We start from the raw sequence: 15,177 nt of genomic DNA on the forward strand, positions 1-15,177 counted from the left end.
ACACCACTCACACACACATTTGCTCCATCTCCTCCTTAGGAGAGCCTTTTACCTCGGACATGTCGACACACACGTACCAACACACCACACACTCAGGGAATGCTCATCTGAAGATAATTCCCCCACAAGGCCCATTGGAGAGACAGAGAGAGAGTATGCCAGCACACACCCCAGCGCTATATGACCCAGGAAAAAACACAGCAATTTAATGTTTACCCAGTAGCGCTGTTATTATCTGCGCCTAATTATGTGCCCCCCCTCTTCTTTAAAACCCTCTCTTCTACCGTGGTATAAGCAGGGGAGAGTCCGGGGAGCTTCCTCTCAGTGGTGTTGTGGAGAAAAACATGGCGCTGGTGAGTGCTGAGGGATAAGCCCCGCCCCCTCGACGGCGGGCTTCTATCCCGCTTAAGTGTAAAATTGGCGGAGGCTCCTGCATAATAAGAGGTTTATATTGCTGCCCAGGGCGCCCCCCCCCCCCCCCCCCCCCCCCTGCGCCCTGCACCCTTGCAGTGACCGGAGTATGTGAGGTGTATGGGAGCAATGGCGCACAGCTGCAGTGCTGTGCGTTACCTCAGTGAAGATCATGAAGTCTTCTGCCGCCTTTGAAGTCTTCTTTTCTTCTCATACTCACCCGGCATCTGTCTTCCGGCTCTGCGAGGGGGACGGCGGCGCGGCTCTGGGACGGACGGCGAGGGTGAGATCCTGCGTACCGATCCCTCTGGAGCTAATGCTGTCCAGTAGCCTAAGAAGCAGGACCTAGCTTCAGAGAGTAGGGCTGCTTCTCTCCCCTCAGTCCCACGATGCAGGGAGTATGTTGCCAGCAGAGCTCCCTGAAAATAAAAAACCTAACAAAATACTTTCTATCAGCAAACTCAGGAGAGCTCACTGAAAAGCACCCAGCTCCTCTGGGCACAGTATCAAACTGAGGTCTGGAGGAGGGGCATAGAGGGAGGAGCCAGTGAACACCCAGGTCTAAAGACTTTCTTAAAGTGCCCATGTCTCCTGCGGAGCCCGTCTATCCCCATGGTCCTTACGGAGTCTCCAGCATCCTCTAGGACGTTAGAGAAATAAAATGTTGAGACACATACATAAGTTTCAAATAAACTTTAATCAATAAAAAACAACCACAAGACTCATTAACATCTTTCCAAATTTGTATTTAAAACTTTAGGGCTTTGATGTGACTTTTCTTCTAAAGCTTTTTCCAACACTTTGCACAATAAGAACCACTGTTCACTTGCAGAGGTTACTCTCCAGTGCATAGAGGTTGCATAGGTAGTGTGTACCACTGCAACAGTGTCACTTGGAGCACTTTGGAAATGGCCTTTACTATATTTACTGTGCATGATGCTCTTTTGTGTTGTGCTTCAATTGTCACTGAATGTCTGTGAAGTTGGCAGACTGTGATTATGCTTTCTCCTTGAGATTTCTAAATTATTTTTTACTTATCAATGCATTGCTTGTAGTTGGTGGTGGAGTAGGTTGTGGCCTCTAACAAAGTGCAATGCCAAGTAACGATCTTGTGTTGCATAGGAATCTTCCATGGTGGTACCCCCTCATACAATCCTGAAACACTAAGACAATATTAAGATGAATTTTCCCTACACATACATTCGGGGTTATGCTATCTGATGGTAATTATAAATTCAGAATTTGTGCATTCCAGTGCAGTGAACCTTTTTCTATTTAGAAAGAGCCCCCTTTTACACATTACTCCAGGCAGAGCTACCTTTCACACATTACGCCAGGCAGTGCTACCTTTCACACATTACGCCAGGCAGAGCTACCTTTCACACATTACGCCAGGCAGTGCTACCTTTCACACATTACGCCAGGCAGTGCTACCTTTCACACATTACGCCAGGCAGTGCTACCTTTCACACATTACGCCAAGCAGAGCTACCTTTTACACATTACACCAGGTAATGCCCCCGATTTACAATGAGAGACTGAGTGTGTGTGTGTGTGTGTCTATCTCTTATACTTATGTTTGTCTCCCTATGCTGTGGGGGACTAGGGCCCTGCTCAAGCAGTTGGGGTGCAGAGTCGCAGCAGGTGACAAGAGGTGATGGAGGGCCCAGTGCGTTGCATGCTGGGAGGCAGCGGGGGGAGGCAGCATGGCCTGCTGGGTTAGTGCGGCGGTGGGCCACACTGCCGTGCGGGAGCTGCCAGCGGTCCTAGGCCCACACTGCATAATCAATTCATATGCGCTGTGTGCCAGGCATCACTGGCACACCACTAGCTATGGCTATGTTCAAAGGGAACAACTAGTCAAGGCGAACTAGTCAAGGCGAGAGAACAAAAAATAACTTTTATTAGTCTGCACAGTGGTAGGCCATGCATAGAGTTATTAAATCAGATTAAACTGTAGTAGTCAAACACCCTCCTGCTATCAGAATGACTTATTTACTAGCATTACATTTAGGTGCAGCATTTGCAATGTACCACAGCGATCAATCAGCTATTTGGTTTTAGGCAATGAAAGCAGACATGGTTTGTGTGGCATAGTGCATATTTTGAACCTAACTGCAATGTTAACAAGATCTTTTAATGTTCCAAGGAGCAGTTTATAAATGACAGTAAACAGATGGCTCCACTACATTATGTAGCAGTTAAATTCCCTCTTGCTTCTCCATTAAGTTATGCTTGACAAACGTTCACGCATATTTTAATGTATCCCACTGCTTTCCCTCAGCACATCTCATCCTCCACTGACTCACAGACAATACAATTACAATGCAAATGTTATATGCTGCCACAAAAAAGACATAGATGTATATATTAAATGATCCATTTTATGTGCACATACATTGACTTGCATAATTCTAGAAAGTTTGTTTTATCCTTTGAGAATTATTCAAATCTCTGCATACATGTAAGCAGAAATGTGTTCAGATCTTCTTCGATCTTACAAAAAAAGAGATAAAATGAGCCCAGTAAATCAAATAACACTTACAAATGTGGACAAATTTGTTGGTGCCCTTACAGCTCATTGAAACAATGCTTCATGCCGCTTGAAAACAGATCAAATTAAAAGCTATTGTCTCGTGTATACCTGCATGCCTTTACTTTGTCCTAGAATGAAGCAAAGAAACTGTGAAAAGAGATAAGTTACTGCTCATCTTCCAAAGATATTCTAAAACAGATTTGTTGGTACCCCTGAGGGGTGTTTCACACTAGCCGGTTTTCACCGGCCAGCAAAAAGCTGTACGGCTTTTTGCCTTGCAGTGTTTTCAGTGATGTATGAAAACACACTGCTTCTTTCACACAGCACAGCCCCGGTCGCCGGGTTGCAGCCAGAAATATCCACTGAAAGGTCCGGCTGCCGTGCCGTCTTTGTAGGCAGAGAACCGTGTGTGTGAATGGGAGCTTTCACACACAACGGGTTTTTTTAGCCGCAGCTGCTGCGCATGCGCACAGCATTAAACAGGACTCAAAGCCGTTGTGTGTGTGTGTGTGTGTGTGTGTGTGTGTGTGTGTGTGTGAAAGACCCTGCCAGATGGCAAAAAGCCGGACAAAGTTTGTCTGGCTTTTTGCCATCAGGTGAAAACTAGGTAGTATGAAGCAGCCCTTAGAGAAGATGGTAAATAATTGGATTACAGTATTATTGCTAGCTAATTGCTTTCTGAATTATCATCACACATGTCTTCAGTCTTTTAATCAGTCATTAAAGTAGTGACTCTGCTGTTTGGTATCATCAACTGCATCACATGGAACTTGGACCAGAGAAAGCAAAGGAGAGAGTTGCTTGAGGAGATCAGAATTTTTTTATAGACCAGAATGTTAAACTTAGAGGCTATAATAGTAAGGTGTACGAAGATAAAGTACCAACCATAGCCTGTGACATGGCAGGAGCTGATTGGTCGATACTTTATCTCTGTCCACTTTATCTCCATCCAAGGCTTAGTAAATAAATCCCTAAGTCCGGTATTCAGTTACCCGCGAAGTAACATTGGGAGCGAAAAACTCAGATGTTTCTACAATTTTTTTTTCCCCCCAGCTTATCCAATTAGGTCACCTGAAAAGTACATTTTCTCCCGCTAACACACTGGTACAGTAACGCCAGTGTGTTTGCAGTAGAAACATGCCTGTTTTTGGGGATTTTGCTTTGCCTGTCTGAGGCAGGTGAAACAAAATCCCTGATAAACCGCTGCTTGCGCTGTCTTATCGGGGCTAATTGAATAGCCCCAAGGGGTGCAGTTACCCACGATCAATGATAGCTGGTAATTGAATACCTGCCTAAATTCAAACAGCTTGATGTCCTTTTGACTACACTTAAACTACAGTATTATTAAGTAGTTTAAAATGCATGGGACTGTAGCCAGCCTCCCTGTATGCATTTCCCCCTATTTTCCAAAAGAGGAAAACTGACCCGAGATTAACCAAATTATAGTGAGAAGTAGAAAATGATCCAAAGGGATACAAGCTGAACTCCAAGGTCAAGGTTCGTCGGTGTGTGACCCTTTTTTTAGGGGCAGGAGGGCTCCACTTTTAAAAAGCCAACCTAAAAAAGCCAACTGGAATTTGCGGAAATGCATATTGACAACCCGCAATGTGTTTGGGAGAATGTCCTTTGGATAGACGAGTCAAAACTGGAGCTTTTTAGCAATTCATATCCGCTCCATTTTCAGACAAATAAATAGGTTGGGATTGATTTGCTGGCTGTCGAGATACCGGCAGTCAGAATACTGACCGTGGTATCCTGATAGCATCCCGACAGGATTCTGGCGGTCGGGATTCCGGCGCCGGGCTTGTGCCCCTATTTGGGATGGCGGTGTCAGCATTCTGAATAGAGTCGGGATTACGGCGTCAATATTTCAACTGGCGGGATCCCAAACAAATGAAGCTTAACATAATACCTATTGTGAACATGGAGGAGGCCTGGTTATGTTTTGGGGTTTCTTTGCTGCGCCTAGCACAGGGTCTCTTGAATCTGTGCTGGGCATAATGAAATCTCAAGACATTCTGGAGCGACTCATACTGGGCAGAAAGCTCTCATATTCGCAGGTCATCATGGATCCTCCAGCAGGATAATGACCCAAAACACAAGGCTATTGCACTATGCTGAAAAGGTCTCCTATGAGACCTGATCTGAATCCTATTGAATATCTATGGAAAAAGCTGAAACATGCAGTCTGGAGAAGTCACCAATCAAACTTGAAGAATGGGCCAGACTACCTGTTGACAAGTGCAGAAGTCTCCTTGAGAGCTACAGAAATCACTTGATTGCAGTGATTGCCTCTAAAGGTTTGTCAACAGGTTAAGGGCATTTTTCGCCATGCCATTTTCATGTGTTTTCTTATTTTAAATATTCTGATAAATCAAAAATCGAATGCAAAGTCTGATTTCTAGTAAATATGGAATAAACAATGATTGATGCCTAGTACCTTTGTCACTTTCAAGTTATTTCAGAGAAAAACATGGATTCTTTTTTCCTGTAAGGGTACCAACAAATTTGTTCGCATCTGCACAGATATATTCTTTATCACCGATTGATTGATCAAAATGATACAACAAATTTGTTATAAAAAAGTATGTGAATCTTTAGAAGTCTATAATTAGTATGATGCCCTGGAGCAGAAATAATTCAATCAGATGTTTTAGATTATTCTTGACTAGTCTAACACATAGTCTTGGAGCATTGTTTACCTGTTCCTCAACACATAGGTGGTGGTGGGCTTACTTGCATGAACACCCTGCTCCAGACTTTTCCACACCAGTTTCAATTGGTATTTTGAATTGACCATTCAATAATGCCAAATGTTTTCTGCCTCAACCATTTTCTTTGTTTATTGACTATGGGGTAAATGTAATAGCACATGAGCAGCAGCCATCGGCGGATTCCCGGCAAGTCTGTACAATGTTTTAAAGTAGTAATCATTTAATAAGCAAAACCAAGTTAGTTATGCCTTTTAAATGACTGCCACTTTAAAACACTGGACAGATTTACCAGAAACCTGCTGATACCTGCAGTTTGCTGGCTTTTACATTACCCGTATATGTGTTTTATTGTCTGGTCTCCATATAACCACCATATTTCAAGGTGGTCATCAAGGCTTATCATTGTGGTCTGCAAGAAATATTTTAAATGGGCAGCAATATGCTTCTCGGAAAGAGTAGCCTCCTCTTTGCTATCCTCCCATATACAAGGTAGGATATCTCATATCTTTATATTGGACAAATGTTTGTTGTCTCTAGGGAAATGTAACAATAGTGTTGAATTTTCTCCATTTGTACATTGTGTGACAGAGGATTGGTGAAGGCCAAATTCCTTAGATCTCTTTTTGTAATTCTTTCCAGGTTAATGAGAATTGACAACTTTTTTTTCTGAGGTCCCCAAATATCTCCATTGGTGAAACCATAGTATGCATTCATGAACCTGTGCGGTGAAGATCAGAATTGGTAGTGCTTTTCTACTGATTTGACACTCCTGACTTATGCTGGCCATACGTTGTTAGATGAAAGTAACCGACAGTCAGACACATTATCTGACTTTGCCATACACTGTCAAATAGGTCTATTTGTCTGATGCCGAGTATAGCCACTGTCAGTTCCGAGCACCAATTATCACATCTTTGGGGTATTTTGAAAGATTTTTCATACCTGAACGTCCAGTCATTGGTGCTCGGTTGCAGCCTTGCACTGTACAGTTCTGTCAGATAATTGTACAGTGAATGGCTGCCTTTACTAACACTCACTGACATTAATTATTCCCTTAGCTGAACTCCTAATACTAGATGTTCACATGCTTTTCTAACAAAGAAACTAAAGGTTGGATCATGATCAATACATTAATAAGTATATCCTTTTGTGTGTTACTTGATTTATTGTCCTCTCCTTATCTACTTTTATGACTTCGATGAACACGTCACATTTATGTTAAAATTCATAAAATGTCTAGTAACACTGTAGTTAACACAACCCTGACCACAAAAATATGCATTCATGATAAAATAAAAATGTACTTTACACATTACAGGTTCAGGTGAACAATTAACCTGCTTCCCTCTTCCTCTACTTCTGGACTTGTGAAACTAGTTGTTTGCGGTGGGAAAGTAGTACATATGGTACTATTCCAGATGCTTCACTACCATCAGAAGCATATATTTCTGATGGGGAGCACTATGGATTGTCAGAAGGACAATGGAAAATTATTGGCACCCTTGACATTTTTATTAATAAGGCTTAATTCCTTCCAGAAATTTGTTGAAATTGTAAAAATTATTTTGGAATCCACATATGTATTTGTTTTTTTTTTGTACTGGATTAACCACTTAACTGGCATGGTCAAATCACATACGACTACGCTGCCCTACTGTGTCCCCCAGTTTTTGACAGATTCGTTCTGCAGATGTGCATAATATAATTAAATATTTAAAAAAATACTTAAATGAAAAAAATGTAAAAGCAATATTATGAACGGTTTTGAAGGAAAAATCGTAAGTGGTTAAAACACAAAATTCCAGAAAATATGTAGTCCTAACTTATTTAAAATTCTTAAATATCCTAGACAAAATTATTGCCACCCTTTTGGAAGTAGATAAAAAGAACTAGTTAAAAATAAAATTTCAAGCAGATGATTGTCCTTCACTTTGGAACTGAACTCGCCTATGGTGAATTGCTGGTGCTTGCAATATAAAAAGTGCCTCATTTGGTGAGTTGAGTAGAGAAAAGGACCCATTTGCCAGTTCTGTCATTGTGCATACCACATCTAGAAAAGAAACCCAGATAATTGTGTGGGGAGGTCAGAAAGAAGATTGACCATGTCAGGACTACATATCAGTCCTTTTTGGTCTGGTTTCCACCATATGTAATGTTGTCATTACGAGTTAAGGCCCATGACACTATACATGGCCACAAGAGAAAATTTGTTTGGTGGAAAAAGCACTTTGATCATAAACCAAACAGATTAAAGTCAATTGTTTGACTGATTGCACCATCTATTGCCACATCCATGAATTGGAGTTCTATGGCAGGAGGCCCAGAGAGCCCCCTTGCTGAGACGGACACAAGAAAAGCCTGTCTATAGTTTGTCAAAACCACGTCTAATCAAGACAAAATCCTTCTGAGAATATGTCCTATGAACAGATGAGGACAAATTATAGCATTTTACTAAAGCGCATCATCACTTTTACAGAAAGCAAAATTTAAGTTTTCAAAGGAGAGTGCACCTTTCCTATAGTCGGACTCTGAGAAGGTTGATGTTTTGGGGAGGCTGAGCTGCATCTTGCAGTGGGTACCTTAAATATATGCATGACACCATAAAATCTATATTTTCAGGTCTTATTGTAGCTCAGTGCTGAACAGAGTGTCATAACTTGTGCCTTAATTGAAGGCCATTGGTTTTCCAACAGGATGATGACCACAACCGCTTTGAAAAACATCCAGTAATGGTTTAAAACAATCCACAGACCTTTTTCTAAAGTGACCAGCTACCTCCAAATATGAGAGCTCTAGATCAGTTTGCACAAGGATGGTAGACAAAGTTGCCAGTAGAGAGGTGCACAAAACTCATCCATGACTATAGGTATCAGTTTATTGCAGTTAGTTTGGCCAAAGGCTGTGCTACCAAATATTTACTGTAGGGGGACACTTTTTTTCAGTACCTTTTTTTTTTTTTACTTTCATATCTAAAAGCATGTACAGTATTAAATTCTTAATTCCAAACAAAAGTACTAAAACCAAATATACCTCTGCTTCAGCGCCTTAAGCCTGATAAGATCCTCTATCCACATCCTTATTTACATAAAACATTTTCAACTTTAGCTGGTCCTGTTCCAGAGCAGAATATATTGGCGCTCCCTCTTCTTTAGCTAAACTCACACTACAGTAGTTAATCTTTCTCATTCTAATGGATGATCTTCATTAATAGAATGGGAAAGAAGAACTTTTTGAAATGTATTATGTAAGAAATGAGCCACCTTTCTGCTCCTAGACACTGAGGGGTATATTTACTAAAGGTCTATTCAATTGATCTTTTTATTGATAAAAAAAAAAAAATCGATGTAAACTGATGATGCGTTCCAGGGTCTGAAACACACATTTACTGATATTTAAAAAATCAGTCTGGCAAATTGTCTGTCAGTAAATGTGTATTGTAGCCAGTGAAACACAACATCGATTAAGATAGACTTTCATAGAAGGAGATTAAGATGCACAGTAGTGTGTGTGTGTGTGTATGTGTGTATGTATGTATATATATATATATATATATATATATATATATACCACAACAACCACCTAGGTGGAAGGTGCACTCACGCCCAGAAATTAGTCTCTGAAGTCACTTGTAAATTCAGTATATTTTTATTCGGGTTCACTGTTGATGCCGTATTTCATCGACGTTTCGGTCCTTATGCGGACCTTTATCAAGATTGGCACTTAAATCACCTATACAATCAGAAACAGTTACAATTAATATGTATAAGAACCCAGATTTATTCAACACCAACACCACCAGTGCCTCCCAGGCCCTGAAGACTGTCACAAAAACCAGAAAACGTATTAAAAAGCTGTTTTTTTATATATGTAAAAAAGAGATACTTGGAAATAATCCACGTGTGATGAAAGAGACACCTCCACCGTTAGGACTATCTGTTTAGATAGGCAAATGATTACCTGGACGGCAAGCCAGATCACTCAGATGTGTGGAATGGCCTTCAAAGTTGGCAACATGCCTGATCACATAATGAAGTTAAAAAGCTTATAACGTAGGGGAAGCTGCAAGGCGTAGTCACCTATTAGATAAATAACAGAGTAACTACACCATAAGAAAATACACTAACAACGTCATTTTGGAAAAGATCATACCTAGTTACATGTAGAAATAGCTCATGGCAGCTTGTGGGCTCTGTACATGTGTCAGACACTCAGTCTGTAAGGAGGCACAACAGGAAAAAATCACCAACCGTAATCATGTGTCAGAAGGGAGCTGCAGGAGAACCATACTCACTGCTCAAGTGTCCAGAGCCAAATGGAAGCTGCATAAAGTTCAGCCTCAGCTGAGCACTATTTAAGGATCAACCACAGGAAGTGCCAATTAGGGAGATTAGTATAAACCCAGTCTCTCATTAACTGATCACCTCTCAGATAACTAACTCAGACCAACTGGGAAAAACGTTACAGGGTTCACAGGACAGGCAGTGGCTATCGCTAACGCACGGCTACTTAAATGAGTGTATTTTAACGATTTAGAAGGGCAACTGCCGGAGACGCGTCTTTTGCGTTCCACCGACCGGAACACCATGCGTTCCATTCCGCGGAAGTGGCGCTGGCCGGAAGTCTCTGCGTTCCACTCGCGGAAAGAACCGTAATTAGGCTTATCCACTGGCTAATGTTTAAAGGAGGTGTACAACCTAGAGGGGGGTGTTCTCAGAGAATGAACACTCCCCCAGGTGGAATCATCAATGTACAGGTTCACTCATAGCTCACAGGGACTCGGAGGTATACCGGAGGTCTCCTCACGTATAATCCTGGATTAACCTATGTGTAGCCTGTCAATCACCACAGAAGAAAAAGAGTGCAAATGTAAATAATGATCCATAATATGAAATGTCAAAAATGTCAAAAATGACATAAGAGGGCACCAGATCAAATGACCACAACTCACCCTACGCATACAAACTAACATATATCTGATCAACAAAGGCAAATTGAATACTGATGTGAGTGTAATATCTTTATAGTAATACATTGGTATAATGTAGTAAAAGATTTTAAATAATAAAAGGGAATAGTGGGTGGTGTGGTCATTGAAATTGGTGGACCCTCGTGACTAGTATAGGACCTGGGAAGGCTCCGGGAAACAACAGAAAAATATATATAAAAAACATAAGCAAGGACGTATAAATATCCTTACTTTCTTAATCTCTATACATAAAAAGAACATACAAAAATGAAAAAAATAAAACATAGAACATAGAACATATAAAACACAAATCGAAACCCAGCCTGTATGTGCTGATTGTATCACAGTGCCCTATGTCCCTGAAACATACAAAGTGTGTTCCAAGGTATCCAATCAACTATGGCAAAATAAAATTCTAAAGAAAAATATTAAGGGGGTTGGCCTCATTGAGGCCCTTTGGTGACACTGTATTGAGTTTGTGTATCCAAAAGCTTTCCTTCTGTTTAAGTAACAAGGTGCGATCGCCTCCACTAACAGGTGGCGGCACCCAGTCAATCAGCTGACACTTCAGGGCAGATACTTGATGTCTAACTGACAAAAAGTGCCGTGCTACCGGTTTGTCAGAAAAGCCCACATTGAGGGCCGTGTGTATGGATGACCGATGGTTTGCCATCCTGTCGCGAAAGGGACGCGCGGTTAGTCCGACATAACATAACCCACATGGGCACTTCAGAAGGTAGACGACATGATCCAGTCGACAGTGGAGATGATATCTGATGAAGATTTTTTTCCCTGTGTGTGGGTGATACAAAAAAGGACCAGTGATCATAGATCTGCACGTTGTGCACCCCCCGCAGGAAAAACTGCCAGGTTTGGCTTGCATAAGCTGGATTTGAGATGTGTTCTGTTCAGGGAAAATCGTGGGTCTCATTAGTAATTGCTTTAGGTTGGCCCCTCGTTTGTATGCAACCATAGGAGCAGGTGTTTTAAGAAAAGGCAAACTGTTGTCGGTGGCTATTATTGGCCAATGTTTCCGTAGGGCCTTTCTGGTTGCACTTGTGGAACCATCATACTGAGTGGAACAAATCATCCGATTGTTACGAATGGGGTTTTTAACCTGTTGTCCATGAAAAATGCTGTTCGCTTTATTGAGACAGCGAGTAAGTACACTGCTAGTGTACCCTCGCTCCAGAAAGCGAGAAGTGATCTCGTTACATTGTTGATCTTTGAGTGCTGCGTTGGAATTGATCCTCATGGCTCTGAGGTACTGGGATATGGGCAATCCTTCTTTGAGGGCTGGGGGATGATGGCTGCTAGCATGCAAGGTCAGATTGCGGTCAGTGGGTTTACGGTACAACGAGGTGTCCAGTCGGTCACCATTTCTGGTGATACTGACATCCAGGAAAGTGATGTTAGTGGCCGATACTGTGTATGTGAACTTGATAGGATTATCCAAAGCATTCAATTGGTTCACCATGTCAAGAAACTCAGACTCGGTGCCCTCCCACAGCAAGAAGACGTCATCAATGTACCGTTTAAAGAAGGCAATCTTGTGCCCATACCTAGGTAACAAGTACGTATGTTCATAGTGCGCCATGAACAGATTAGCGTAGGCGGGGGCCAAATTAGACCCCATCGCGGTTCCGGCGATTTGAAGAAAATAATCATTTTTATACATAAAGTGGTTGCACGTAAGAACCAATGAGGTCAGTTCCAACACAAACTCAGTGGGGTAATCTTTGCAGGGGCTGTTGGAAAGAAATTGACGTATAACATCCAAACCTAAGTGGTGTGGTATAACGGTATAAAGGGACCCCACATCCATAGTGGCTAAAAGAGTGCCTTCACTGAGATGGGTAACTGTCCGTAGATGTGTGAGGAAATCCCCAGTGTCCTTTAAATAGCTATCAGTTTTTAATACCAAAGGCTGTAGGATACTGTCAATAAAGACAGCAATTGGCTGTAACAGAGAGCCTTCCGCGGCAATAATGGGTCTGCCGGGAGGGTGAACTAATGTCTTATGAATTTTGGGCAGAGTGTATAGGATGGGACACCTGGGTGAATTGATGGTCAAATATTTTAATGTGTCTTCACTTATGTAGCCCTGCTCAAAACCTAACTTCAGAAATTGATCGATTTTAGATTTAATTTTAGGAACCGGATTGGTGGTTAATTTCTGATAGGTCATGTCATCTGCTAATTGTCGGTTGATCTCCATGTCATAGTCAGTCCAATCTTGGACGACTATTGCTCCTCCCTTATCCGCCGGGCGGATGACTATATGGGGAGAATCCTTTAAAGTTTTTAATGCTTTCCTCTCGGCTATGGACAGGTTATCAAACATCCTTTTGGGGGGTGAGCTCTCAGAGTCTCTTTGGACTAACCGTAAATAGGTTTTGATGCTGGGATTGGAGGATGGAGGATCGAATGTCGATTTGGGTCTGAATTGAGGTATCTCTTTGTTAGTGGATTTGTTAGCAAAGAACTCCCGCAGACGGAGGGAGCGGCCAAATTTATACTGATCTATAGTTTGTTGGAATGAATTAATTCTGCATGTGGGGACGAAAGATAAACCTCGGGCAAGAAGTTTAGTTTCTGCTGGACTCAGTTCTACGCTAGATAGATTAATGACATTGTCACCTACTGTCTCCTCCTCCCTCTTCTCTTGGTACCCCCCTCTCCTCGGGTGCGGTCTGTGCCGCTTCTGAGAACCCTGGAACGGGTAGAGGAGGCCTCTCCTCCTCGATCTAAAAAACGAGTGGAGTCGTTGTTCCCTTCGTAATAATCGGTGTCTGAGGTAGAGGCGGAGGAAACAAATTCATGGGCAAACGGTTGGGCCCTTCGCCTAGTGTATTGTCTATTCTGACGTTCTGAAGACACATTAAAATATTTGACCATCAATTCACCCAGGTGTCCCATCCTATACACTCTGCCCAAAATTCATAAGACATTAGTTCACCCTCCCGGCAGACCCATTATTGCCGCGGAAGGCTCTCTGTTACAGCCAATTGCTGTCTTTATTGACAGTATCCTACAGCCTTTGGTATTAAAAACTGATAGCTATTTAAAGGACACTGGGGATTTCCTCACACATCTACGGACAGTTACCCATCTCAGTGAAGGCACTCTTTTAGCCACTATGGATGTGGGGTCCCTTTATACCGTTATACCACACCACTTAGGTTTGGATGTTATACGTCAATTTCTTTCCAACAGCCCCTGCAAAGATTACCCCACTGAGTTTGTGTTGGAACTGACCTCATTGGTTCTTACGTGCAACCACTTTATGTATAAAAATGATTATTTTCTTCAAATCGCCGGAACCGCGATGGGGTCTAATTTGGCCCCCGCCTACGCTAATCTGTTCATGGCGCACTATGAACATACGTACTTGTTACCTAGGTATGGGCACAAGATTGCCTTCTTTAAACGGTACATTGATGACGTCTTCTTGCTGTGGGAGGGCACCGAGTCTGAGTTTCTTGACATGGTGAACCAATTGAATGCTTTGGATAATCCTATCAAGTTCACATACACAGTATCGGCCACTAACATCACTTTCCTGGATGTCAGTATCACCAGAAATGGTGACCGACTGGACACCTCGTTGTACCGTAAACCCACTGACCGCAATCTGACCTTGCATGCTAGCAGCCATCATCCCCCAGCCCTCAAAGAAGGATTGCCCATATCCCAGTACCTCAGAGCCATGAGGATCAATTCCAACGCAGCACTCAAAGATCAACAATGTAACGAGATCACTTCTCGCTTTCTGGAGCGAGGGTACACTAGCAGTGTACTTACTCGCTGTCTCAATAAAGCGAACAGCATTTTTCATGGACAACAGGTTAAAAACCCCATTCGTAACAATCGGATGATTTGTTCCACTCAGTATGATGGTTCCACAAGTGCAACCAGAAAGGCCCTACGGAAACATTGGCCAATAATAGCCACCGACAACAGTTTGCCTTTTCTTAAAACACCTGCTCCTATGGTTGCATACAAACGAGGGGCCAACCTAAAGCAATTACTAATGAGACCCACGATTTTCCCTGAACAGAACACATCTCAAATCCAGCTTATGCAAGCCAAACCTGGCAGTTTTTCCTGCGGGGGGTGCACAACGTGCAGATCTATGATCACTGGTCCTTTTTTGTATCACCCACACACAGGGAAAAAAATCTTCATCAGATATCATCTCCACTGTCGACTGGATCATGTCGTCTACCTTCTGAAGTGCCCATGTGGGTTATGTTATGTCGGACTAACCGCGCGTCCCTTTCGCGACAGGATGGCAAACCATCGGTCATCCATACACACGGCCCTCAATGTGGGCTTTTCTGACAAACCGGTAGCACGGCACTTTTTGTCAGTTAGACATCAAGTATCTGCCCTGAAGTGTCAGCTGATTGACTGGGTGCCGCCACCTGTTAGTGGAGGCGATCGCACCTTGTTACTTAAACAGAAGGAAAGCTTTTGGATACACAAACTCAATACAGTGTCACCAAAGGGCCTCAATGAGGCCAACCCCCTTAATATTTTTCTTTAGA

General features: G+C 42.4%; 1 protein-coding gene and 1 long non-coding RNA gene across 2 annotated transcripts in view; one reads left to right on the forward strand and one right to left on the reverse strand.

The window, feature by feature from the left end:
* Nucleotides 1–15,177, forward strand: part of ENDOV (endonuclease V) — a 283,144-nt gene that overhangs the window by 68,986 nt on the left and 198,981 nt on the right. The window lies entirely within an intron of this gene.
* On the reverse strand, nucleotides 9,311–10,023 carry LOC135057967 (uncharacterized). The gene is made up of 4 exons (XR_010244495.1): nucleotides 9,953–10,023; nucleotides 9,811–9,874; nucleotides 9,619–9,737; nucleotides 9,311–9,390 (listed from the first exon to the last, which is right to left on the reverse strand). It is a non-coding gene; the product is annotated as an uncharacterized LOC135057967 (long non-coding RNA).

Source organism: Pseudophryne corroboree, chromosome 3 (assembly GCF_028390025.1).
Source record: "Pseudophryne corroboree isolate aPseCor3 chromosome 3, aPseCor3.hap2, whole genome shotgun sequence".
NCBI lineage: Eukaryota > Metazoa > Chordata > Amphibia > Anura > Myobatrachidae > Pseudophryne > Pseudophryne corroboree.